The sequence below is a fragment of the Equus asinus genome, chromosome 18, assembly GCF_041296235.1.
Source record: "Equus asinus isolate D_3611 breed Donkey chromosome 18, EquAss-T2T_v2, whole genome shotgun sequence".
NCBI lineage: Eukaryota > Metazoa > Chordata > Mammalia > Perissodactyla > Equidae > Equus > Equus asinus.
Genome location: NC_091807.1, coordinates 31,229,751 through 31,257,264, shown reverse-complemented (window position 1 = coordinate 31,257,264; position 27,514 = coordinate 31,229,751). Strand labels below are relative to the sequence as shown.

General features: G+C 44.9%; 2 long non-coding RNA genes across 2 annotated transcripts; one reads left to right on the top strand and one right to left on the bottom strand.

Annotated features, from left to right (window-relative positions):
• Positions 1–22,732, top strand: LOC139040983 (uncharacterized). Its single transcript, XR_011495393.1, has 3 exons — positions 1–1,373; positions 2,301–2,455; positions 3,231–22,732. It is a non-coding gene; the product is annotated as an uncharacterized lncRNA (long non-coding RNA).
• On the bottom strand, positions 17,106–27,514 carry LOC106832815 (uncharacterized). Its single transcript, XR_006515495.2, has 2 exons — positions 21,344–27,514; positions 17,106–19,406 (listed from the first exon to the last, which is right to left on the bottom strand). It is a non-coding gene; the product is annotated as an uncharacterized lncRNA (long non-coding RNA).

Here is a 27,514-nt window from a genome sequence, read left to right as displayed (position 1 = left end):
GAGAGAAGAAGAGACTTAATTAGCCACAAAGCTTTCTCTCTGCTTCTCAGCTTCCGGCACTCCCTCAGTTCACAAGCCGTCGCTGAGCATCCACTATGATCCTGGCACAATCCTGGGGTGCCCCGGGGTCCCCAAAGCTCCCCGTTTCCTTCTGGGCCTCTCTGCACAATTTAGCAAGTGTTAGAAAACTGTCTTGTATTGGTCAGTAAATTGCTTTTTGCAGTATATTTTATTCCCTACAATACTGTGGCCTCCTCGAAGCATGGACCCGTGTTATTCAGACGGTCTCCGACTTTTCGATAGTTTGACTTACAATTTTTCCAATATTACGATGGCATGAAAGCGAGAAGCATTCAGTAGAAGCCATACTTTGAATTTTGAATTTTTGTCTCTTCTCTGGCTAGTCACATGTGGTCTGATTCTCTCTTGTGATGCTGGGCAGCAGGAGCGAGCCACAGCTCCCAGTCAGCCATGTGATCAGGAGGGTAAACAACCGATACACTTAACCATTCTGTTTTTCACTTTCTGTCCAGTATTCAATCAATTACATGAGGTAGTCAATACTTGCTTATTAAATAGGTGCTGTGTTAGATGATGTTGCCCAACTGTAGGCTGAGGAAAGTGTTCTGAGCACCTTTAAGGTACGCTAGGCTAAGCTGTGATGTTCACTAAGTTAGGGGCATTAAATTCATTTTCAACTTACGATATGTTCAATTTACAATGAGTTTATCAAGATGTAACCCCATAAGGCAAGGGAGCTCTGTACTTTCTCGTCCTCTCCAGAACCACCAGCACATGCTGGAACACATACATAACAAGGCTTTCAATAAACGCTTTCCAGCGTCCAAGCTAGCAATGGAGTTGCATTACAGCCAGTTAAGGACCAAGGTGGAGCCTCAGCAGTGCCATCCAAAGACTGTCCAGGACACTCACGGGAAGGGCCAGTCCCTACCCTATATCCACCTTCAAGGCCTTACAAGCCCTGCCCCACGCCTGCCCACCCCCTCCAGGGACTGCCTTTTCCTCCAGCATGGAAGGCCACAGTCCCACCTCAGGCCCATCACACTGGCTGACACCCCCGACCTCGTATGTACTTCCCCCAGAAATCCCTGGGGCTCACCCCGTCAGCTCAAAGGCCGCCTTGTCAATGGGGCCTTTCCTTCTCACGCACTCAGAGCTGCCGCCATCTCCCACCCACGCCCCTCCCCTTCCTTCCTGCTTTCGTTTTCTCCCTATCACCTAGCGTCACAGTTTTCTGACTTATTTTATCACCTGTCTTTCCCGTTGAGAACGTGAGCTTCCCCAGAGAAGGGATTGCTGTTCGGTGCTGTACCCCCAGGCAGAGAACAGGGCCTGGCACGTGGTGGTGCTCGGTAAATATTACTGAATACGTTAATGCGTGTATGGATTGATTAATTCAGCCGTGGCTGTTTGTCAGTCAATGCAACTAAAAAGACATATATATTGTTTATGCATGCAAATACACTTCCGTGTATTTCTTTACAAACAGTTTCATAGGCATAATTTCATTTTTAGTCTCAGGAATTGTTATGGTCCTGATTTTACAGAGGTGAAATCTAAGACTCAGAGAGGTTAGGAGTTTTCTGGGACCTTCAGCGGGTCGCTGGCGGAAGTCGGGCATCCGGGTTTTCTGTCTCCCTGAGCTCGGCAGGTTCACGATGGCCCTTCTTCCCTTTGGTCCACAGGTTCTTCTTGAAGCTTCATACACTCTCCTTTAAGAAGAAAAGCCTGTATTTTTCCCTTTCCCGCTCTCCCCCTCCCATAGCTGGGGCCCACTGTCCCCTCCCCTTTTCCAATCCCAGAAGAAGCCATCGTGATTGCCTTTTGGCAGAAGCTCTCTTGGGCAAGGTTGCATTCTAATTTTTGGACTGTGTTCACTAGGTTCTTTCACGTTGCGAGGAGCAGAAACAGGCCCAGATCCCCTGAAATAATGGGAATTTATTGCAATAATTCACGTGGAGTTAAGAAAGATAGGGATCTCGTAACCCAGCCCAGCTTCTTGGAAACACTGCGGCCTCCCTTCGGGGGCTGGAACACAGGCTCCCGGCACCTCCCCCTTCTGTCTGGCTGACTCCTTTCCTTCCCCCGCGGACCCGCATCCCCCTCCCCCGCAGCGGCGGACTGCGCAAGATGTCCCTCCGTTGTGGCCCTGGAATTTTCTGCGCGTCTTTGGATCCTAGCCCTGATCCTATTGCATTGGTTTGCTTGGTGGCCTAGGTCCCCCTCTGCACCTTCATTATATTTACATCTTTGCTGACTCCTAACCCTTCGCTCTCTAGGACCCACCGGCCTCTTCTGGAAGGGCACCGTAGTTCACTGGTGGAAGGATCGAGAAAGGTACCCCTTTCATTCATTCTCCCCACACACATTGAGTTGCAAAGCCCGGAGGCTGACCTTGGGGGACAATTCCAGCCAGGACTTATAGCTTGAGTAGGTAAGGCAGAGGTGGGGACGGTGATTTATAACACACACCAAATCGCAGGGGGAACAATGCCACCATAGGTACCCCCTCCCCCCCTCAATGGCACAGGCACCGCCAGCTTTTCTTTCATTTGCTGAAAGCTTTTGTCGCAGAGAGTTGGGGAGAACGATAGAAAACCTAGCTTCTCGCAGGGGGACTGGCGCCAAAAGCACCTAGAAACCGGGCGGTTTGATGGACGCCGCGAGCGGACCGGGCTGGGAATGCGGAGCGCGCGTCGCCGCCAGGGGCCGCCGCCGCCGCCGCCGCCGAGCGCATGGAATTTTCCACCGCCCGGCCGAGCTTGCACAACTGCGTCTCATTGGCCCAGCGGGGGTGTCTGTCCCCGCGTGGGGACGCAGATGAGATTAGCCAGGGAGTCCTCCTCAGTGGTCTTGGCAGGGTTCTGATTAGTCAGGTCACCGGGGCCAGGGAGGGAAGGGGAGGGGCGGGGAGGGGAGGGGAGAGGGTGGAGAGGGGGAGGGGGGAGGGAGTCAGGAGGAGCCCACGTCTGTTTTCAAACCCAGCTCAGCTGCAGCCTTTGGATGTCACCTTTCCGCACAGAAAATGCTCCAGTGAGCTGGGAGCAGTGGAGGGTAGACATCAGAATTTGCCTCATCGTAGTAAAATTCCCCTAGAAACCACTGAAAAATAAGATTTCCAATGCCTGAGTCCTGCCGCCTCCCCCGTCTCTCGCCTGACTTTTAACCCTTTGAGCCTGCCCTGCCATCAACAGATTCTCTTTTGACAGTGACTTTCACAGACTCTGCAATCCAATCAGAACTTCAGAACCAAACTGGTCACCCCCTTCCCAGGGTCAATCAAGAAAGGCAGACAGTAACAGACAATTAGAAATGGGGAGAGTGGACCTTTGCTGTCTGCTGGATCAGCGTGGACTCCTCCCACTGACATTAAACTATGCAGCAAGACAGAGAGAACATCATTGTGCTCACATAGATTGTTGCCTTAATGGAATTTATGTCTGAGCTCGTCATGTTGACTTATGATTAAAAATACTCCCCTTGTTTTGTTTTCTCCTGAAGTTTCTGGCATTAGGAAGCTCTTTTTCTGAGAGAGATTGTTAAATCTGCCACAAAGCCTGGCTGTGGCCCTCAGTTGGTGTTTGATGAGTGAATGAATGATGTGCCCTGTGGTCAGGGTCCTTAAAATGGCAGCAGGGTCCTAGTGCTGGCTGCATCATTTTCTAGTCATGTGACCTTGGACAACTCATAATTTCTTTAAGCCTCAGATTCCTTACTTTGAAAATGGTGCTAATAGGTTCCTCGAAAAGTTAAATAGAGAATTACCATATGACCCAGCTATTCCACTCCTAAGTATATACCAAAAGGAATGAAAATACATGCTCAAAACAGATACTTGTACAGGAATGTTATTCACAATAGCCAAAAGGTGGAAACAACTCAAGTGTCCATCAATAGAGGGATAAACAAAATGTACAGTCTATACAATGGAGTATTACTCTGCCATAAAAAGGAATGAAGCACTGATATGTCCTATGACACGGGTGAGCCTCAAAAACATTATGCTAAGTGAAAGAAGTCAGACACAACGGGCCACATATTGTATGATTTCATCGGTATGAAATATCCAGCATAGGTCAATCCATTGAGACAGAAAGCAGGTGGTGGTTGCCAGGGGCTGGAGCTTAATGAGTCCAGAGTTTTCTTTGGGGAGTGATGAAAATGTTTTGGAACTAGGTAGAGGGGGTGGCTGCACAACGTTGTGAATGCACTAAATGCCACTGAAATGTTCGCTTTCCGATGGTGAATTTTATGTTGTATGAATTTCACATCAATGAAAAAGCTTTAATGGAGCTAATAATAAAAATACCTGCCTGAGGATTAAATGTGACATCTGCATAGAGATGTTTGAGCAAGTTAAACGTCTGTTCTTTGAATCCCTCACCCTATTCCCTGGGCCGTGTGGATCTGTGCGAACATGGACTTTGTGATGTTGCTCTCAGCTCCAGCACCAGATGCTCCACAGTGGTCTGTCTTGCAGGCAGAAGGGCCTTGAGGGACCATGAAAACCACTGAAAATGCCAAATGGTAGGGTTGGAGTATTTAAAATTTTCCATACAGGCTCCCAGAGGAGACAGTTGCAGAACAGGCGCGTGGCCCGCTGCTCAGACTGGGAACCAGGCTCTACCACGTTCCACGCGTGGGACCTGAGCCCGAGGCTCTTGCTGAGAGTCAGTTCTCTCATCTAAACAGTGGGTTTTATTGAGGTACCTGCAGGATAGGGATGTTGTCAGAATTAAGCTAATGAATGTATGTGCTAGAAAGAGCGTATAGGCTTACCAAATGTTAGCTGGCAAAGGTACGCAACCAAGACTAACAGTGGGTGGTTGGTGCTCTGCTGGGGGCTGGTGGGGTGAGGAAGACAAGGGGCCACTTTGAGCAGTTCAAGCAAAAAGGGGAGGCGCTTTGAAGTTGTTTTGAAGTTGCTTTGAGCAGTGTGCAGCACTACAACGTGGGAGGGGAGAAGGGAAATTGGGGGACAGAGGACAATAATAAGAAGAGAGAGAGACGTAGACCGTCCAAGGGGATATTCTGAACATAAAGGAAGGAGGAGCTGTCGGGTACCCAGAGTGGGTCAGAAACAGTCTCCAAAGGGCGTGGGAGGAGCCTTCTTTTGTTGTAACAGCAAAACGAGGACTGAAATTTTGTCCCCTGAACCAGGGCACTTGCCGAGTCCAGCTCTCAGAGCAGAATCCGCTGTGCCAAGTGACTCCCTCAGAGGAAAGCCACTAATGAACTAAACTCAGTAGAGACTCACCCTGCACACGCCCCTGAACCCTCGTCTCCGTCCCACCTGAGTTCCCACCAGGAGAGTGAATCTTTCTGCAAAGCGGCTTGAGGCCGACAGCCTTCAGCAGCAGAAGGGCTGCTGTGCCGTGCAGACCTGATTGGGAATTAGGACACTTCATGGTTTCCTATGGTGACTCTGACTCAACTTGGGTAATATCAAGCATCGTCCTAATGGTCCCAATCCCCTCATTGTGACTGGAGCCCCCCACTCCCCAGTGATGTGCCAGTGTGAAAACCCAGGGGCGCCCCAAACGAAGCGCTGGTCTGCGATACAGCCCCCTGCATGGTCAGTCTGTGTCCCCAGAGCCGTTCCCACCAGCCACAGGGCGGGGAGCCAGTGAGCTGGCTCTCCAGAAAGAATAGGTCACGGAGCCCCAGAAGGACAGGACGTTTGTCTTTGTTGGAATGCATTGTCCTCAGCCTGTCTTCAGTCTTTCTTAGAGATAGAGATAAAGATAGACATTGTACACCTTAAACTTTACGATGCTACGTGTCCATTATATCTCAATAAAGCTGGAAAAAAGACGTATAGATTTAGACACACACACTAACTGTTAACACTATATTAATACTGAGATTCTGCAAAAAACTGAATATAAAAAGCAGAGGTGGCTCCTACTAAAAACAAATTTGAAACCACAGTTCCACATGACTTTTTTTCTGCCTACGGTACGTCTCCCCCTCCTGCCATCCTGCCACCCCGCCCCTCCCCACTCCCACCTCTGCCCCTCTAACATTAACACAGGTAAAATACTTGCCTTGGGTAGCAGGAAACTCACATTTAAGTGAACTAAGCAATTAAGTGTATTTAGTGATTGGAGCCATAACTGATTTCAGGTGCATCTTAAGTTTTTCAATACAAGTAATACATGTTTATTGTGGAAATTTTAAAAACACAAGTAAGCAAGAAAAACATTTAAAACATTGAAGCACCCCAATCTTGCCATTCAGAAGTTACTACTATTAAAATTTTAAATTCCAGTGGATACTTGCACGTGTATACGTGTACATGTATGGGGGACCAATTGAGAATGATGAACTTGGGGTCCCCACAAGCTCATCTGGGGCTGGAGAGAGCTGGGAGGTTGATGCTGGATGCACGGAGGCATGGGGTCAGGCAGGCCTGTAGAAATGAGGTCAGCAGGACCACTGGCATGGCCTCTGGTCCCCAGCCTGCCCTTGAGCCACAGTTCAGCCCCATGGAACAGCCCCTGTTCATCTTCCTAGTTCTCTGCAGAAACCAGCATGACCCCACGCAGCACAGGACCAAGGCAAGTGTTTGCAGTAAAGTGAGCATGAGGCAGGCATCTGGGGCAGACCTCTCAGAGGCACCCGCGGCAAGAGCGGGGCTGGGATGGTCCTCACGCACCTCTGCAAGTGGTGGAAACCTAGAAGCCAGAGCGAGAATTTGAGGGATCCTGGTCCAAACGGGTGGGAAACACCCTCCAGTCCCTTCAGAGATAGCTGGGGGAGATTGAGGAGGAAGGTGCTACCATTTCTCAAATGACGGCCACCAGCCAAGGGATTTTGAACAATTACAATTCATGTGACTTCATTTTTTTCCAAAAACTGGTGAAGCCTGGGAGAGCTAGTGTTTATATATATTTTTAAATATAAAATTGGATCATACCGTAATTTGATTAGTAAACTGGGTTTTTTTTTGCTTAACAAGATCTCATGAATATTTTTTTCACGTAGGTCAAGAGATCACAACAACAATGTTTTTCTAACTGTTTTCTATTGTTTTACCAAATTCTAGAGACCAATGAAGGCATTTCAGGGCCCCTACAGAAGAGAGTAGATTTTGCAGGTGGAAGGAGAAGATTATGAATTCCCACCCCCAGTTCACCAAGAATAGTCTACTTTTGGGGCCGGCCCAGTGGCATAGTGGTTAAGTTCATGTGCTCTGCTTCGGCCACCAGGGGTTCATGGGTTTGGATCCCAAGCACGAACCTACACACCACTCATCAAGCCGTGCTGTGGCGGTGTCCCACATACAAAATAGAGGAAGATTGGTAACAGATGTTAGCTCAGGGCCAATCTTTCTTACCAAAAAAAAGAGAATAGTCTATTATTAACAGTTCTATATACTAGGATTCTATGAAAGACTGAATATTAAAAAGAGGAAGTGTCCACTGCTAGAAATAATTTGAAACCACAGTTCTGAGTGATTTTTTTAATGCTGTAAAGCATTTCATTGTGCAGATAAGTGATAATGTATTAATCAAGCCTCTGTTTTTGGACATTTAGGTTGCATGTAAGTTAGGAGTTGTGTTCAAATCCAAATGTCACACTCCTGAGACACAATCACTTAAACAAATTAGGGTTTTCTTTTTCTCATATAATGAAAAGTCTGGAAGGAGACAGTGCTGACATCGGGTCAGTGGGTAATGGATCTCCAACATCCCATCAGAGTTCCAGGCAGGATACAGGGGAAGAGGGGGCAGAGGTCATAGGTCAGAAGGGGGCTGGTAACTGAGTTGATTGCCCTCGTCAAGTTTTCCCGGAGATGCCCCCCAATGACCTCTGCTTACACCTCACTGTCCATCCCTTTTGCCCAGAGTCCAGAAAAGGTTTTTAGCTGAGCACGTTGCTCCCCCTCTCCCCGCCTCCCCACAAAACTGGGATTCTGTTAGTGAGGAAGTTTAGAAAAACAGCTAAACCATTGTCTGAAAATCCTTTTCATTGTATCTTTAAAGCTACATCACACCCTACTTTTTAACTTAAGGTCAAGTCATAGAAATGAAATTATTCCTTTGGCTGAGGATCTTTCCAAGACTTCTCAAACAAGTTGCCTTTTAGAAACCTTGTACTAATTGACCTTCCCACCAGCAGCGTCTAATAAAAAAGTATCTCCTTCACATAAACATTGGTATAATCTTTTTATTTCTACTCTTTGCTACCTTGATAAGCAAAAGTTTTCATGATTTTTTCCTTAATCGTTTAAAAATATTTTGTAAATACAGGCTTGTTTTGATTCATTATCAGTGTGAGGGGAATGCGCTCGAGGAGTACTTTGTAAATTTTACCTGTGCACTAATAACCTGGGATTATTAAAATGCAGATTCTGATGCAAGAGGTCTGGGGGCCCCTGAGAATCTGCCTTTCCGAGAAGCTCCCGGATGCCCGGTGCGGTGCTGCTGGTCCGCAGACCTACTTTGAGGAGTGAGCTCCCAGGTGCCCTCTCAGAGCAATTTCATTCTAAGAGAGAGGACCTCTGTACTGCTGAGTGAGAAGCGCTCTCTGCCCTGAAGAGGAGCTCTGCACACGCAGGAGGGTCAGGCTGGCAAACATGCCCAGGGGAGATTGGGTCTTGAAGCCAAGTCTCTGCGCAGATGCTGCTGCAGAGGGAATAACTTAATCCTGCTCCATTCGACATGAGATTCCTGGGTGAGCTGGGAGCCCCCTGCAAAAAGTGAGGGCCGCCTTCAACGGGGTAAAGTCTGGGGTGGGGGACGATAAGAGAGCCAAGCACCTCTGCAGCTATTGTCCAAAAAGACCAAGAGACTGGAAACATCCAGGGCAGGAACAATGAGTGCCACTTGTGGGCGCCGGGGAAAACGCCAGGGCATTGTAAGGGTCGATTGTTAAAATACTGATTTGAGTTTGGGTCCCTTTATTCGCCACCCACACCAATTTCCAGTGGGTAGCCAAGCTTCACACTTCTTTGCCTCGGGGATGTGGGCCAGCTGGAAAGGTTCTTCCCTGCTTTTGTAAAAGCTAAGTCCCTAGATGAGATTATGCCAAGGGCCTGGAAGAGGAGAGGAGAAGGGGGAACAAGCAAGGAGAACGGGGAACAAGCGAGAAGGAATACAGAGCAGGGCGGCGCAGGAGGAGCTGCCGGGAGCTGGGGAGGCTGGAAGACCTCAGAGGGCACCCCAGCACCCGCACCCAGATTCCTGTCCCTGCGGATGCAGCTGAACCTCAGGGCATGCAGGACCCCATGCTAAGGCAGTGGCGGTGGGGAGAAGGGGGGAAAAGGGGATGGAAGCGGGTGTTTGGAGGGGTGACTTCTGTCTATCCTCCTTCTCTTGAAGCCCACATTGTCTGATCCTGAGAGAGCCACAGCATCTTTCTCTACTTTGAGTTTGCACAGTTCATCTGTTTCCGTCCTTTTACTTTTAGCCTATCTGTGGCCTTCCAGTCAAGCGTCTCTTGTAAACCTTTTTGTCATAATTGGACTGGGTCATGGCCTACAAACAGTTAGGGGTGTGGCATTTATAGGGCGTTTATCAAAGTCCCCGAGGGTCATAAGATGAAAGAGTTTGTAACACCAGTGATGTAAATTAAGTACCTTTTTCATCAGTGGGCATACAAGGGAGATACATTCCACAGAGTGGAAAGTGAGGTCGTGGGACTGCAGCTCCCATGGTTGCTGGACACCCTGCAAGCCCAGCCCGGTGACCAGTGTGCAGGCCTTTCAACCTACAAAGAGTGTTTGAGAGAGAGTGTGTGTGTCCACCTACCAGGTGGCCTTAGCGCATGGCGATGCCTGTTTCCCTAACAACAGGGCCTGTAAACAGTGAAACTGCCTCCCAGGAGCATGAGCACTCTCCCGTGGCCCTTAACCCACACCTATGAATGTCACAGTGCCACCAGCAGAAAGCCATAGAGACCCAGAAATCCCGGAAAACACAGCCAAGAGAGAGAGCTGTCATTTCTCTGGTTCAGGAGTTCTCGGCCCTGGCTGCCCCTTAGAAGCTCCCATCTGAGAAGCTGTTTTAAGTTCTAATGCGCAGGCCCCATTCCAGGGTGATTCTATTTCATCGATCTGGGGTGGGGCTAGGCATCTGTATTTTTTTTAGGAGAGTTCACTTTGAATCAATATTCGTAAAGGCTACTTTAAATCCAATGTGCGATCAGATCCCTTTGCAGGCTGGAAATATCCCAGCAGGGCACCAGGTTGAAAGCCATCAGTTTTACACAGTCAAGTATATGTTATTCTGTGGTGTTGCCAATGGCACTGGGGCCGGCTGCTTTGCAAGGACCACTCTGCTGAGATGGAACGTGACCAAGCGGTGCCGGGACCCATCAAATGCACCGGCCTGCTTGGGAACAGCATCTGATACTGAACCTCCCTGTGGGAGAGGATTATGGCTACAAAACAGCACACGGGAGCCCTGCTTGCCCCTCAGCAGATAATGAGGCCTGAACCGCAGTGTTACGTGACATCCATCTCCAAGGTCAATGCTAATGAACAGCTCTCTTTGCTTGCTTGGTTCCTTCCCTCATAGCAAATGTTTCAACCGTCTCCATTTCCCCCCTCGATTCAGAGTATGTTGTCCGGCATGTCTGAGCCGCTCCGAAAACAAGCCCATGTGTGGGTTTAGTGGAAATGAAATTATTTCCACGAGAAATGGCATTTCTTGTTCAGCCCCGCTTACAGGAGCTTACCCAACCAGCAGAGAGAAGAGCGGCGCCTTGCAAAGTATGAAGCACCCATTCTCCATCAGAGGGAAGCCGGCAGAAGTCAGGAGCTTCTGGCTTCAGGCAGAACGAGTGAGTCTGAGGCTCATTTTTTAAAGGAAAAATGCTCTTTTCTCTTCTGCTGCTCACAGCAACGTGTTCACGCTGTGAAGCCCCAAACCAGACCTTTTGAAAATGATATTGTTCTATGACAAGGAGGTTGGGAGAGACGGAAGGTTCTCAGTCAAAGGATGACAACTCTTTTCTGTCCCCTTGACCACAATGAACCCCATTCACTTATCCAGTCCAAGGATCCCATCCCTGTAGTCACTGTTCCCAGGTGGGGACTTGCCAAATGCCATTAACTAAAACCAAAGCTCCCTGCTGTCCGGCACCAGGTCCCACCTGCTGTCCCCACTTGGCAGCATTAGTCCCAGCCCTTCCTCCCCGGCCACCCTCCTCGGCCACCAGCTTCTTGGCTGCTGCAGAAGCAGAGGTAGTGTGTTGGGGAGCTGCATATCTCAGGTGGATGCGCAAAGCCCCATCCGTTTTCTGCAGACGTTTCAACACACAAAAGCCTGTGGGAGGCTGGAGAAGGGGGAGTTGGGAGGATTATGCGGGGCTCTTGTGGCCCAGAATATGATGCCTCTCTGCTACTTGGGAACAGCGGTAGAAGGCCACAGCCACCTGCTCCTGAACTTCGGGCCACTTGAGAGGAGCAGTCGAAGATGTTCTGTGCAAACGTTCCCTCACCAGTGTTCCCTTCGTTTTCAGTGGACAGTCGGCTTGCATCTTCAGTGGTTAACAGCCCAGCTCTTGCCCTAGATGGCCAGAGTGGACACCGTGAAGGCGAGAGAGGTGGGGGGAGAATGCAATTCCTTCTTAACCCCAAGGCAGGCGTGGCTTCATCAAACAGAAAGCCTTGAAAGTAAAAATAGATGGCATACTCACCTAGGATAGTTGTCCATGGTCTTTTTCTTTTTCTTTTTTGAGGAAGATTAGCCCTGACCTAACATCTGCTGCCAATCCTCCTCTTTTTGCTGAGGAAGACTGGCCTTGAGCTAACATCCCTGTCCATCTTCCTCTACTTTATATGTGGGATGCCTGCCACAGCATGGCTTGATAAGCGGTGTGTAGGTCCACACCTGGGATCTGAACCAGCAAACCCCGGGCCACCAAAGCAGAACGTGTGAACTTAATTGCTGCACCACCCAGCCAACCTGGATAATAGTCTTGATACATTGAATGGCCTTGGAGTTTACACCCGCTCACAAGGATCATGAGACGCCCTCGCTCAGACAGAAATTCTACTAACCAGATATTTGTGTGCGCTCGGCAGCCAGTTGTTTGGAGGGTAACATTACTCTCGAGGATCCTTTCCCTGTGTTCGCTGTCTCCAGGTGGGAACTTAAGAGGTTTGATTACTTCCTTGTGGCATTGTTTCCTGGAGCTGGAACTTACAATATGCAATTCAAAGCATAAACAAATCGCAGAGGCTCCTCTATACCCCCAATACTCAGAGGCAGATTTTTCTGCGTGAAGAAGGACTTGGAGATAAATGACTCCTTCAAGTGACCCCGCATTGCTCTCCGTGGCTACTCTGTGGATGCCTTGGGGAAGCAACACCACATGAGGAATGAGCAGACCTGGATTCCGATCTTAGTCCTGAAGTATGTGTGAAGTGTGGTGTGCAGGTGTGTGTCCACATGCGCACACTCATGGGCAGTTTCCAGGTCTTGTTTTCCCTCACCTGGCAAACAGCAATGATGGCACCTGAGCCAGCGACCTCACAGGGTTGCCTGGTAGAGCACATAAGAAATGGGTGTTTTAGGGTTCTCCAGAGAAACAGAATCATCAGGATAAATAGAGCTACAGATAGACTGAGAAATTTCTTATAAGGAACAGGCTCTTGCAATTATGGAGGCTGACAAGTCCTGAGATCTGCAGGGTGAGTTGGCCAGCTAGGGCCCCAGGAGAGCCAAGGGTGTAGTTCCAGTTTAAGTCCAAAGGCCTGAGAATGAGGAGAACCAATGGTGAAGTTCTAGCCTGAAGGTCAGCAGGCTCAGGACCCAAGAAGAGCTGATATTTCAGTTCAAGTCCAAAAGCAGGAAAAATCTGATGTCCCAGCTCAATCAGTCAGGCAAGAGGAGTTATTTCTTAATCAGGGGGGGAGTCAGCCCTTTTGTTCTATCCATGCCTTCAACTGATTGGATGAGGCCCACCCACATGGGGGGGGCAATCTGCTTTACTCAGTCTACTGATTTAAATGTTAATCGCACAGAAACACCCTCACAGAAAACTCAGAATAATGTTTGACCCACTATCTGGGCACCCCGTGGGCCGTTCAAGTTGACACAAAATGAACCATCACAGTAGAGTGAAAGGCAGCCTCGAGTACTGGAAAGAATGCCATTTCTGGAGTCCAACAGCCCAGGTCAAGTTCTGACTTTCTTACTTACTAGGTGTGTGATCTGTAGCTTACTCAGTCTCTCTGGGGCTGCCCCCATTACCTCTTTGGTAACTCGAGGATAGCAAAAGAATCAGCATATATACATATGCGACCCATAGCAGGCACCAAAGCCTCTGTGGTTTTGGATGCAGAAAGCACTTTCTTCAAGTTCAATTTGCCCTTTGCATTTAATGTACATTATTATTTTAGGCAAAAGAGACTTTTGCACATAGAAAATATAAGAGGAATAAAAGACGAATTAATATCAAGGAAGAAAAATAACAGACCAGACGATGATACAGACCTTGTTGGCACTTCCCTACTCTTAAATTAGGAGAAGAAAATCTGGGGGTTTGGAGGAGCCATCAGAACTACTGAACTGTGTGCCTCCTCTCCTTTAATGAAACGCCTTTATTTCCCCAGGAGGTCTGTGGGCCCGTATTTACCTTGGAGCCTCATGGCGGGGTGGCTGTGGTCTTTGCAGAGTATGGACATGTTTCACATTATATGCACGGCTGTTGGATGAACGTGAAACCTAATACATTTGGGACCTGATACCATCATCCACCATAAAAGAAAAATATTTTCCCGTCTAGAAATCAAGTTGGAAGACCTCTCGCACAGTTGCTTTGGGTTTTAAAGGCCCCGTAATGACTGCAAAGATGGCCTGTTCATCCAGATAAGACTGGAGCCAACCTGACACCTCATTGCAGTACTGGTTCCTCTTCCAAAGTCCTGTTAAGCATGTGGGTGGTGTTAACAGCGTCCTTCTGGCAGCTACAATGGACCAAGAGAATGGCATAATGGTTGGAGAAAACCTAGATGGTACAGCAAGAAATGCAGAGGCTGGACTGGCCAGTGGAGACTGCTGGGGGCCAGTGTGACGGCTCTAACAGAGTGTGAGGTATTTGGGGTTTGGCAAACCCTAAGCAGCTGGCTGCCAAGCCCTGCTACCCCCTTGTCCCCCTAGTGTATTTCAAAGGAAATTAAATCCACATGTTTCTGATTTGCTGACACTTAAAGCTCATCCAGAGGTGGTTTTGCAAGAGTGGTTTGGACACAAGAAGCCTAGAGAAACTTTCATTATTATTATTTTTTCATTTTGAAATGCAGACCTGTACGCTTACATAATAAATGCCATGCCTACAAAATCAGAGTCTAGTTTTGCCTTCCCAAAACTTTCTGTCCTGGGCCCACAAGAGACAGATAATTGAAGTCAATTAGAGACGGCAAACAGTGACTTTAATATCCAACCTAGAAATGCATCTTGAAAATGGCACCCTTAATGGCCCCTTTTGATTGGGCTGTACCTAAGAACTGCCAAAGCTAGAGTTCAAAAATATATGCCCAGGATGGATTGAGTCTATAGATTTCATTATTTCCTCAGACTCTGGCCAAGGAGAGAAAAACCTAAATTCAAGATGGTGTCCATGGTAGGTCCTGGGAACCCAGGTCCAAGTATTTGGGCGTGGGGCCTCAAGGACAAGAAGCCATCACAAAGGTGTTCTGTAGAATGTTCTGAAACGTCCTGCCATGTCGTTGAATGAAAACTAGATAAGCTGCAACTCAAATTCTGCTTCAGAGAAATAGAATCACATTATACACTTAGAAAGAATTAAAGTTTCTGGATGTGACATGTGACCTCTTCAAGTCCAGTCACATGAAAACTATTGGCCAGAGAGATCAGGGACCGAAGGGTCTTTTTCTTCTGACCACAGGTTAACATTTTCAGTTTACCCGTTTCCCTCCCATAGCCCATGCATGTAGCTTTTCCTCAAGATTCACCTGAGAGGTGGCTTCCTCCGCTGCTCCGAGTTGTCCTGACAGAAGTGGTGGCTCTGTTCTCTCCGTCTGCTCCCATCTCTTTTCCCAGCCCTGGGCCATCAGCTGCTTGATGGGCAGTTTACGTGTTGGTCTCCACCACGGGCATCCCCCAGCCCCTAGCTCGGGGGACAGAACATGTTAAGTGTGCTGTAAACCTTTGATGCATGAGAAGATGAAGGCTGAGAAAAAGAACTGGAAGCTACTATGCCGTCCCCAGCTGCTCTGTTCTTGGATTTCTCTGGGTATGTGTGTACGCTCCTTGCTTCCTCTTGCCCTAGAGCCTTCACACCTGCTCCTTCCACAGCCCATTTTTAAAATCCAGATAACCCTTGCTCATCAGGTCTCAGCTTAGACATCCTTTCCTCTGCGAGCCTTTTTTTTTCCAGCCCAGCTTGGGGTGCCTCCCCCAGGATGTGCTTCGTCGGTCCGTCCTCTGCACAGTGAATACATATTCATATTTAACTGATTAAGTACAAGGTCATCTTCATTGCCTCCCCTTCCCACCAGACTGCTGGCTGCTGGAGATCAGGAACCACATCTGTCTCCTTCACCATCTCTCCAGCGCCTGGTACTGAGAAATCGGTATTGGTTACTGACCGACTTCTCACAGTAGCCCCGCCGGCAGCCTTGGCCAGCAAGATGGCTCATTTCTGTGAACTGTACAAACCCCAAGAGCAATGAGAGCGTTTTTAGACACTTTGAAACCAGTACCCGCTTGAATTAGTTTGCTCAGGCTTCCATAACAAAATACCACACGTGGATGGCTTGAAACAACAGAAATGTATTGGCTCACAGTTCTGGAGGCTGGAAGTCCGAGATCAAGGTGTGCGTAGGGTTGGTTCCTTCTGAGGGCTGAGACGAAGGATCTGCTCCAGGCCTCTCCCGGAACTCCTAGCGGTTTGCTGACAATCTTTGGCACCCCTTGGCTTGTAGAAAGATCACCCAATCTTTGCCTCCCTTGTCACATGGCATTCTCCTTATGTGCACGTCTGTCTCTGTGTCCAAGTTTCTCCATTTTATAAGGACATCAGTCATATTGGGTTAGGCCAGTATTGATGACCTCATCTTAACTTGATCATCTGCAAAGACCCTATTTTCCAAATAAGGTCACTTCCACACGTGCTGAGAATTAAGACTTCAGTGTCTTTTGGGGGAACACAATTCAACCTATGACACCACTCTTCTGGTAAAGAGAGAAGAAAAAGGCAGCTTAAAATTGACGTTGAAATACAGTAACTATTTGATTGATAGTCCAAACCGGGGCATTTTTCTAGAATCAAAGGGGGCACTATTAATAATTTTCCAGGAACAACAGGCATAAACCAGGGCTGTCCCAGGCAGGCAGTCCGGGACACATATAGCCACTCTGCGTGGCAAGGCTCATTGCCCAGCCTTCCTCATGCAAAGATGCGTTGTACTTTCACGTCAAATCCCCCTTTGTTTGTGTTCCCAGCAAGTCTAGTCTGTTTTATACACAGTCGCAGCGAGACCAAGGGATTAGCTGTCTTCCGACTGTAGTTAATTCATTGTTTCCAGTTACCAAATGCAAAACCAATCTCAGCAATTAATTTGGCCTGATTCAATCTAACCCTCTTACACCTGTTCCTCTGTTTAATTAGGCTCTAATCTCCCCAGGGGAGGTGGAGGCACGGGGGACCATTACCTAAGTCTTAGATTAAGAGGACAGCATCGGTCACCCCACCATCGCCATCACGCATCAGCAACATCTCTGCAACAGCTCCAGCCCTTCAGTCTAGAAATTCATACTGACCACTGTGGTCCCCAGCACGGCTGGGGAAATGATCCCTTTTTCTGTTATGGACTTTCTTTCATGTCCTCCCAAGGGAAGGAAATGTTCCCAGTGGTGCTTCTTTCTGAGGTAATTGTTGGACAGGAGTCAGCCAGTTAAAGCTGCCCATCTAATTAACAGAGTCTGTTATGATTTATCAGGATAATGAAGTGGGGAACGAAGACATCAATTTTTTTTTCTTTCTTGATATTTTGGCCACTTTTTTTCCTTTTCGAAGATGATCCAACGTTAATGAGAAGCGAGTCACTTATTGTTGGGGTGCAAATAGAGAGATAAATGACATCAGTAATTAAGTCTCAAGCCCTCTTTGGTACGCGGAGCCATTTGTCAGGCAATATTATTCACTTAATTAATTCCATTAGGGCTACCACATTTCTCCAAATCCAGCCATTCAACCGTCAGCAATGATAATTTGTATGGTACAAAAATAGAATGGTTAATAAATGTATAGTGAACCCGAAAAGAAAGTACTTTAGCCACCACAGGAAACCTAACTAGAAGCTTTGATTTGAGAACATGTCAAGTGTCCATGGCCAGCCATGCACCTCTTCCCGTCACGGTCGAACAAACGCCTTGGGTATTCCTGAGGTCAAATGCCTGGGAGGGAAAAAGAGGACATCAGATTGGTCCAGCTCACCTTCTTATGCCATATCATTGGTCATTGTCAAGGCCTCTGGTCAGCTGCCCATGTAGCCAGAGAGGGGACAAGGTGACATGGAATGTGACTATGGGCCAATTCTAAGGGCAGTACAATAGGAGGGATGTTTTCCAGAACAGCAGTTCTTAAACTGTATAGTCAGTTTTTGTCTGCTTTCTTTCCTCCCTTTTGTCAGAAGAGAGTTCTGACCCTCCTTCTGACGATCCATCCCTCATTGCTCACAACTCAACTTCATTCTGTCTCTGTTGATGCTCGTGTTAATAAAAAAACAAACCAACACTGTCTTTAATGCCCTTATCCTTTCCGCTCTCCTTTTCAACTCTTGCCAACTTGTCTCAGAATTCTTTCTCTCTTTCTTAGTGAGAAACGTGCCTTCAGAAAAAGAGAAGGTAACAGTCTAGAACCACATTTAAGAAAACCTAACTACAGGAATTTAGTATCATGACATTCTAAAGAGAAAGGCAAGCCACTCCTTCATAATCTTGACAAATCCCCAATTACCTCTCCATCCGCCTGCAGATCAACCTGTCCTTCCAGCATCAATATTAGCATAAACAAAATACTATCTCTGTGTTTCATTTATTGCTTTATTCTGCTTTGATTGGTGACTAATACTACGGGAGCGCTGTGATCTGCTCTATTTCACTGTGCCGCAGCGCTATTTCAGCTGGATTCAGGATTAAATATGCCTTTGTGTGCTGGCGTGGGAACCTATCTACCATTCCTAGGAAAACAGCTCACATTCCAAACAGCTGACTTCCAAAGTCCAGGACGGAATCTGCTTGTCGGCTGGGTAGCACCTACACAGTTCTAGCCTCTTTTCTCACCCCCCACCCAGTTCACCTAGTAATCTTTTGTTCCCTGAGCCCGTTCTCTGGGCAGGAGTGTGAAATCAACATGGGAGGCCACCAAAGCTCACAAGCCAAGTGAGAAGGAAAAGGCCTCGGACAGTCGTTCTCAAACTTGAGCCAGCATCAGAATCATCTGGAAGGCTTGTCAGAACAGATTGTTGAAGATCCGGGTGGGACCCAAGAATTGGCATTTCTAATCTCCCTCCTAGTACAAAATTTGCCTTTGGAAAAAGATGGTCTCATCCAGGAATCACACTTTGAGATCCACTGGCCTAGATCATACAGGTACAGAGAGGGACAGGCAGGTAACTAGATTCTCAGAATCCCCAGAGTCCAGCCAACAACCTGGCTGACGCAAAGGCCACCTTTCCCCGGGATGGATGAGGACAGAAGCAAAGAAGCCCTCCTTGGGTCTCCTCCTCCTTTACCTTTAGGCATGCCCTAGAGTGAGACCAACAGTTTCCTTGGAATAGGCCAACATCACTTGCAGTTTAATAATTTGTAACAGATTTGGACATAATCTATTACTACTATAGAGTGCAGAAGACTCCCAAGATCGTAGGGTTCTGAATGTTTGTGAAAATGTTCTGTTTTGTTTTGTTCTCTGTTTCTCCTGGATGTCACACATACTCATGGATATTCAACAGGTCTGACGAGGCTTGGGGATCTTCTCCTACTGTTCTTCGTGGAAGACCTAGATACTCATAAACCTGTTATAGCTGGATGGGGATGTGAAGGTTCTAATTCTACACGCTGTGATGCCAGTGGTCATCTAGTCCAGTGTTTCCCAAACTTCTCTTTGAACCCTATTCACAGAGATATACAATCCAACCAACCCCTGAGCAATTCACATTCATGTCTTCATTCTATTGTATCATTTTAGTGTCTCAGTCTGGGTTCCGCGCAGGAAACAGAGCCTGTGACAAGGGTTTCTGTAAAGGAAGGTTATTTTGGAGAATGATCCCAGCAGACAGGAGTCCCTAGACTCCTGGAAGGAGTAAAGTGGGGAAGGAGGCAGTGAAGGTGGCCACGTGATCCATCTCATCTTCTGTGAGGACCTTCTAAGAAGCTGGGTAGAATGCGCATAGAATTTTCAGCCTGAGGGAAGAAAAAGGGAAGCATTAGCCCATAGACTCCCATTCCCTTTTGGAGGGTTTCCTCCTGGGGTGTTGACTTCCTCACAATTTCCAGGTTGTACACACATATACCAAGATACCATCTCAGAGAAGCCCAGGACCGAAAGGGAGCCCTATGGTGCAGCTGAAATGAGGCACCATCTGCTTATACCTGCAAAAAGCTTGTTGCCCCGGCAATGGGTGGCATCAAAGGTGGGCCAGAAAGTGAGAGTCACGTATAGAAGATGTCCAATAAGGTGTATTATGAAAATGTAGAAACTGGGAGTAAAAAATATTTTATATTTTATCCACATGTATTATAAACCTCATATTAGTATAATCTTTAATACTCAATATATTTAAAAATTTAAATGAATGTGAAGATCAACATCAAATTTCAGGAGGGTGTGTTTAAAACCCATAAACCTTACAATGTGCCTACATGCTCTATTTCTAGAAACTTCTACCATTTCTGTGCCCAAAAGATCCAGGAAACAGTGAATAAAGAATAAATTTCATGATAACCATTTCAAGGCCACCAGATACAGGGAGGAAGTTAATAAAAGAGTTATTTTGGGTTAGTTGTTTGGTGCTTACATTAAAATATAGGCTGAAAGTAATTAGGAGTTGGGGCATCAAAAATTGCCTTCATGACCTCATGTCTGAAATTCTTATATTTTGTGCTTAAAAAAATCAACTAGCTGCTATTTATAATCACTTCTGTACAATCGTTTGTTCTTTATAAATGAAAACCCAAATTAGACATAATTGTCACTGTCTTTTCTTTCTGTAACACTAAGTTTCTGAGGTCCAAGGGCATCATCGGAGGAATAGATTTTGATGAGAAAAACACCATTTTCAGATAAAGTGAAGACTATCATCAGGCAAGTTACTGAATTATTAACATGAATTTCAGCATCTGTGTTGCTAATGCTTCTAGTCTTTAACAAATGATCCATTGAGGATATGGACCAAAGAACATATGGCTAAGAATAAAGGCCATTTGAAACTGCCCAATGGCTAGAAGCATTGAGAGTTCACCTCACAGAGTAATTGACTGAGGCCAGCTCAGAGCATGCTCAGTTGGGCTGCCTGCCCTGCCTGCCGTGCAAGCTACATGATACCCACTTGGGGGCTCCGGAATCGTTCTGTGATGAAAGAAGTATTTAAATACCTTCTATAAATTTTCTATCATGGAAATTTTCAAAAATAGGCGAAAGTGCAGCAACTAGAATAATGAGCCCTCAGCGTCTTCACCCAGCTCAATTATCATGGCCAATCTTAAATACGTTTTAATTTTTTTCTTTTTTTTAAATTTAAACAGGCGTTTTTGCTCCTAAAGACAGGAAACCCGGGAAGATTTTCATGACCCCCTGAGGGTTTGTGACCTGCTGTTTCTTTGGGTCACTGACCTTGTTCAATCCTCTCTTTATACAAGGGAATGCTATGCTTCTCCCATTCTCTCTGGCTATCTCTCAGCTTGCAGCAAATTAAGTGGACTCTGTCTATGATTTCAGCAATGGTGACATATAATCCCAGTGTTAAAGGATGGAATTTTCCAGTGCAAGAAGCAGCAGAAAGCGAACAGAGGAACGTTGCCATGAGCAGAGGCTCCTCAACACAGTATCTCCAACTGTGCTACAAAGCAATCCAGCGTTTGGATGAAAAGTGAAAAAAAGAAATCTGACAATGGAGGGATTGTTCTCCCTCCACAAGCAATCCTACTATTTCTAACCCCTCGACGGGCTGTGCTGGCAACAGGCAGACATCGCCTGGGTCTTCCCTTCAGTGGCCGGCAAGCCCAAAGGCAAAGGGGAAAAGGACCTGCTGTTTTCCAGGAGATCAAGATCACCCCAGGATTGCAGCCACCAGAACCTTTTTTCACGAAACGAAGATGGGGTGAACGGGGCAGCTACTCACCTTGTCTCATTTGTTCACGAAGAACCCAAAGCCAGCAACATGGATCAGCTTCTTGCTTTTTGTCCAACTACTTGCCTACTACTCTAGAAAAACAACCACAGTCTGCCAAGAATCTGCAATCTCCTAAATCTCAAAATAATGACTAGCCTATCCAGTGTTTCCATCCAAGGAATTGTTGGTTCCTATACAAGAAAACCCTTAGGGGTGAGAGTCAGGAATCCAAGAAAAGCATGTGGTTATTTTTGCCACACTTTGGAAAGAAAGGGAAGTCTATTTTTGACATCAGCTATTCAGCTTTCAAATAACATCAAGCCATAAAGCATACCTAATTTAAATGTTGATTCCAAATTTTACTTAACTTTGAGGCTTGCTGGTCTCCTTCGATTCTCTTGCTTCAAGCACAGGCACACACACTCACACGTACACTCTATTTCCTTGGCATATTTGAGCTAAAGTTGTGGAATAGGTAAAGGAATTAATGCCCCCATTTGCACATGACAACTTTCATCTTTCTTTAAAAAATAATAAACAGGAGTGATCAAGTGGAGAGTTTTGATTGCTTCATTCATATTACAACACTCCTAAGACTGGTCATGGCACTCAATACAATTAGTCATTAAAGAAGGAACTATGTGCTCATGAGATATGAAGGGAAAGTGAAATGCAGAGGGGAAAGGAGAGAGGAAAGGAATCACACAGTAGTTTTGGAGTATTACAGCGGGTACATGAGTCATTGCACATCAACTCTGAACTGAAGGAGAGCTCAGACATGAAGTTCACTGAGGGCTTGTGAAAACTAATAATGACTGTAAGGTCACTGACAACCTAATCACCGCATTTGCTCACAGACACGAAAATGACTTCCCCACGTGGGGGCCCATTGCTTGAAGGGAAAGCCAAGAATATGCGTTGCATTGTTTTGAAGAGAAAAAATATATATATATTTCTAGTAGTCATGAAAGCATTTGAAGAAAAAACAGAAAGCCACACCATTTTACCAAAATGATTCCTAACATGAAAGAATGGAGTTGTTTTTGGAGATGTTGTTTCCTATTGCTCATCTAAAGTAAAATAAAATGACAAAAAGCAAGCAGCTTCCCCTGCCCTCTTCACCTCTGCTTTATCAGTCTGCCACTTGCTCTGAACTCCTGGAAATGTCGGCAGATCTTTTCTTATCTTCTTCTAGCTGCTTATGGACAGGACTTCTCACTCCTAGTAGCTACCTTGATCTATCATTGTAGCCCGCCCCTGCCAGGACTTTAAGTAGGCACTTAAACAGTATTGTTGAATGACCAAATGCATTTAGTAATTGTAAGATTTTAGTCATATCTATCAAATTACCCTCTTTTTATGAAAATAGGAGAGATGGAAGTGAAAGAAAATAAAAGTCACAGGTGTAGGTTTTGTATCAAACTTCTCCAGATATAGAAAGTAATACAAATATTAAACTAAAAGGAAACTGAATTAGAACCCCAATAGAATGACCAGTCATGCTGGTGCACCCATTGGCGCCCATTGGCACCCGTGGGACTTCCCATTTCAGGACTGAAACTCCCACATCCTGGGAAACCCCTCAGTCCTGAGCAAACCTTAAGACTGTTGATCACCCTGCAGGCTATCAAGGACTCTCAGAGACCAAAATCCAAACGTTGACTTAGTTGGAAATCAGCAGGATTTGAGAGGGCTCATTACACATGCACCTTACATCCTATACCCACCTCCCTATAAAGCTCCATCTCAGCCACCTGTTTATTGCCCTCATTGCACTAAAATAGTGTGATTATTTTTGTTTATTAATTTACCTTCTGGTCTTCCTACTCAATGTGAGGTCCATGTGGTCAAGGTAGTCATCCAGCTTGTTTCCCACTGAATCCCTGGAACATTCCTCAGTAAACTGAAGACATTGGAGGAACTTGGCCTCGGGCTAGAACTCTCTCCCAATCACAGAATCCGACAGAATTACTGTATTCTACTAATTCTAAGATGCACAATTTTTTCACAGTTTAACATCTCTGGAATCCGGATGCATCTCAATCAATGGTGCCTTTCAAAAGCCATCAGCCAAGTGGCGGTCCTAACATTGCTGCCATTGCCTTTGCATGTGCATCCACTTGGTCATAGCTGTTCACATTGTCCTCACTTCAATGAGGTATGTGCATCTGTTACATTAACCTGCGAGCTTAACTGCCATTTAGAAATGTCCTCAAAAAAATTCCACTATGATTCAACATCGAAATAACAAGCTATTTTGTACTCAGAAAGGCACAGAAGCCAAGCAGTAGGATGTAAATGCGATATCAGTGAAGAGTATCTGTCACAGAGGAATGATCCTACGTCCACGTTTTCTTGCAAAGGAACAACCAAGTGCCTTAGAAACCTCAGAAGGGAAGATACCACAAAGTCAGGCAAGCTGTGCTAGTTTCTATTACTGAAATATTTGTTTCATTGCCAAATCCCTCAGAAGAGATGAAGATTAATTTGAAAGGAATCTGATGTGATTGATTCATATGTCACTCAGGACTGCTGTTAAAGGCACCCATCATGGTCTATTGGCAGTGTTTTTCCTTATTGGTGCAGAAAATAATGGAGGATCTTACAGTGAAGGGTATCTTAGAGTTGATTTAATGAAATAAGTATTCCATAGACCAGTCAGGTCTATGGAACAGCCCTCCCAGGGACCACCAAGGAAATTGCTGGTACATAACAGGGTCAGTAAAGTGTGGCAACTCATTCGGTCCGTACAGCTTTTCCAGAACACTCTGGTGATTGAGTTCTTTATCAGCCCCTACTACTGGCTGAGCATGAAAAGGGCTCTCTGATTCTAATACCACCTTTAGTTGTGAGGTCCCTGTGAATTTCTCATTGGTGCCATCTCATGAAAAGTACGTTGTTGTGATTGCCCAGTTTTGTCCTTCAGCCCAGACACCTTTGCTAAGCCTGAATGATGCTCATTTGTACAATCTCATTATTGTCTCAGCACTGTACCTACCAAGCCCTGTCCTACAGGACCTGAGAAATCTCAAAGCCTAATTCCAATGTGTCCTTTTTGGGACAGTTATCTACCGTCTTTGGTGACAACAGCTGCATAATTCTGGAGAAAGGATTTGTGTATTTAATCGTGTCCCCTCTATAGGATGGAAGCAAGAGATGCTCAGAAACACTGCAGGTACCACAGCACAAGTCAACAAGTAGAAAAGTAGAGTTAGGAGAGTCATTAGAGAGAGTCCAGTTCATAATTATCAACAGTGATCATATGTTGGGTTAAACAAAATGTGTCCATTTTCTTAAAGTCTTTAGAGTCTCTCAATGCATTGTTATATATTTAAGTCATTTCATAGTGTGTTCATTCATTTATTCATGAAATAATTGAGTGCCTACTACATGCCAGTCCACTCTATTAGGCTCAGGGTATGGAAGGAGAAAGAAAAAAGACACAATTTCTACACAGTATATAGCATAGAATGGATTTTTAACCTGGGCCTCACAGACCCTCTCCCAAAGTGTTTCATGAACTTGGTTGGGAAAAAAATTACAACAATGCCTTCACTGACCTCTCACCCCTGAAAATCATTGATTTGTCTCTGTCACTACAGTTTTATTTTCTCTAGAATTTCATATAAACGAATCATACAATATGCAGAACTTTTGAGATTGGCTTCTCTCACTCAGCATAACGCCTTCGAGATTCATCCAAGTTGTGTGTGTCAATAGTTCATCCCTTTTCATTGCTAAATTGAGTAGCATTCCATAGGGATGTACCACAGTTTATTTAACCATTCACCCACTAAAGGACATTTGGATTGCTTCCAGTCATTGAGGATTATGAATAGAGCTGCTATAAACATTCATGTCCAGGTTTTTGTGTGAACATAAGTTTTCCATTCACTTGGGAAAATACCTGGGAGTGGGATTGCTGGGTCATACGTTAAGTGGGTGTTTAGATTTATAAGAAACAGCCAAGTGGTTTTCCAGAGTGGCTGTGCAATTTGGCATTCCCAACTGGCAATGTATAAGAGTTCCAATTGCTTTGCTTTGTCATAAGCACTTGGTATTTTTTATTTTCGCCATTCTATTTCACCATTCTCGGTATGTTGTTATATCTGATCAGGGTTTAATTTGCATTTCTCTAATGGTCAATGATGTTGAACATCCCTTCATGTGTTTACGTATTGCTGGATATTTGCTGGTCTTTTGTTGAGGATTTTTGTTTCTGTGTTCATGAGGGATATTGCTCTGTCCTTTTCTTTTATTGTACCATCTTTGTCTGGTTTTGGCATCACAGTAATGCTGGCCTCATAAAAAGAGTTGGGAAGTGTTTCCTTCTATTCTGTTTTCTAAAAGAGACTGTGTAGAATTCATTGTATTTCTTCTTTAAATATTTGGTAGAATTTGCTAGTGAAACCGTCTGGGCCCATAGATTTCTTTTACAGAAGATTTTTAAATACAAATTCAACTTTTAAAATAGTTATAGGGCTACTCAACTTATCTATATTTCATCTTGAGTGAGTTTTGGTAGTTTGTGTTTTTTTGCATAATTTGTTCATTTTATCTAAATTGTTGCATTTATGACAGAGTCTATAGTGATAAGCCCTCTTTCATTCTTGATATTGGTAATTTGTGCTCTCTCTCTCTCTTTCGCTGCTGGTCTCATTAGAGATTGATCCATTTTATTGAACTTCCTAAAAAGTCAAGTTTTGGTTTCATCAATTTTTCTCAATTGTTTTTGAAATAATTTTTAATTTCATTGATTTATACTCTTCTATTACTCCATTTCTTTTGCTTGTTTTGGGTTTATTTTGTTCTTTGTCTAATTTCTTAAGGTAGCAGCTTGGACTATTGGTCTGATACCTTTCTCTCTTCTGAAATGAGCATTTTAATTCTATACATTTCCCTCTAAGCACTGCTTTACCTGCACCCTATAAAGTTTGATGTGTTACACTTTGATATTCGTTCAGTCCAAAATATTTTATAATTTCCCTGAGACTTCCTCCTTGACTCACGGATTATTTAGAAGTGTGTTTAATTTCCAAGGGTTTGGAATTTTTCCAATCCTTCGGTTATTGATTTGTAGTCTAATTCCATTACAGTCAGAGAACATACTTTGTATGATTTCAACTCTTTAAATTTGTTAAAAATTGGTCTTATGAACTAAGATCTGGTTTATCTTGGTGCAGGTTCCACGTACACTTGAGAAGAATGTGAATCCTGCCGTTTTTGGGTGGAGTGTTCTATAAATGTCAGTTAGAACCAGTTGTTTATAGTATTATTCATTTTTCTATACTTTACACTTGCAGGTTTTCTGTCTGCTAGTTCTATTGATTACTGAGAGAGGAACGTCAAAGTCTCCAATTAATATTGTGGATTTGCCTATTTCTTATTTCAGTCCTGTTAGTTTTAACTTTACGTATTTACAAGGTCTTTTATTTGGCACATATTTATTTAGGATTGTATGTCTTCTTGATGAGTTGATCTTTTTATTATTATGTATTGTCCCTTTTTATCCGTGGTAATCTTCTTTGCTCTGAAGTCTGCTTTGCCTGATATTACTCCAGCCACTTCAGCCTGCTTCTGATTAGTGATATATATTTTCTGTCTTTTGCTTCTAGCCTACCTAGATCATTATATTTGCAATGAGTTTCTTGTAAGCAGTATATAACTGAGTCATTTAAAAACCTTGGTTCTGACAACCTGACTTGTAATCAGAGTGTTAAGTCCATTTATATTTAATGTAATTACTGGTATTTAGGCCATTTTGTTATTTGTTTTCTGTTTGTCTCTTTATTTTTAGTTTCTGTATTTTCCCTTTTCTTGCTTTCTTTTAGGTTATTTAAACATTTTTTAGTTTTCTATTCTAATTTAATTATTGCATTTTTACTATATATCTCTTTGTGTAACTTTTAAGTGGTTGTTCTAAGGATTAAAATATACATACTTAACTTTTCATAGTCTATGTAGAATCAATTTTTACCACTGAAAGTGATATATTAACACCTTGTAGCTTCCATTACCCTCCCTCCTTTATGTTGTAGTTATTGTATTTGTTGCATCAGCATACACTGAAAATCCCACTAGACTACATAGCACTATAAATGTTATAAATTTTGTTTTTAACCATCAACATATGCTATAGAAGTCAAGAGGAGAAGAATAGTCTATTAGATTTACCCATGT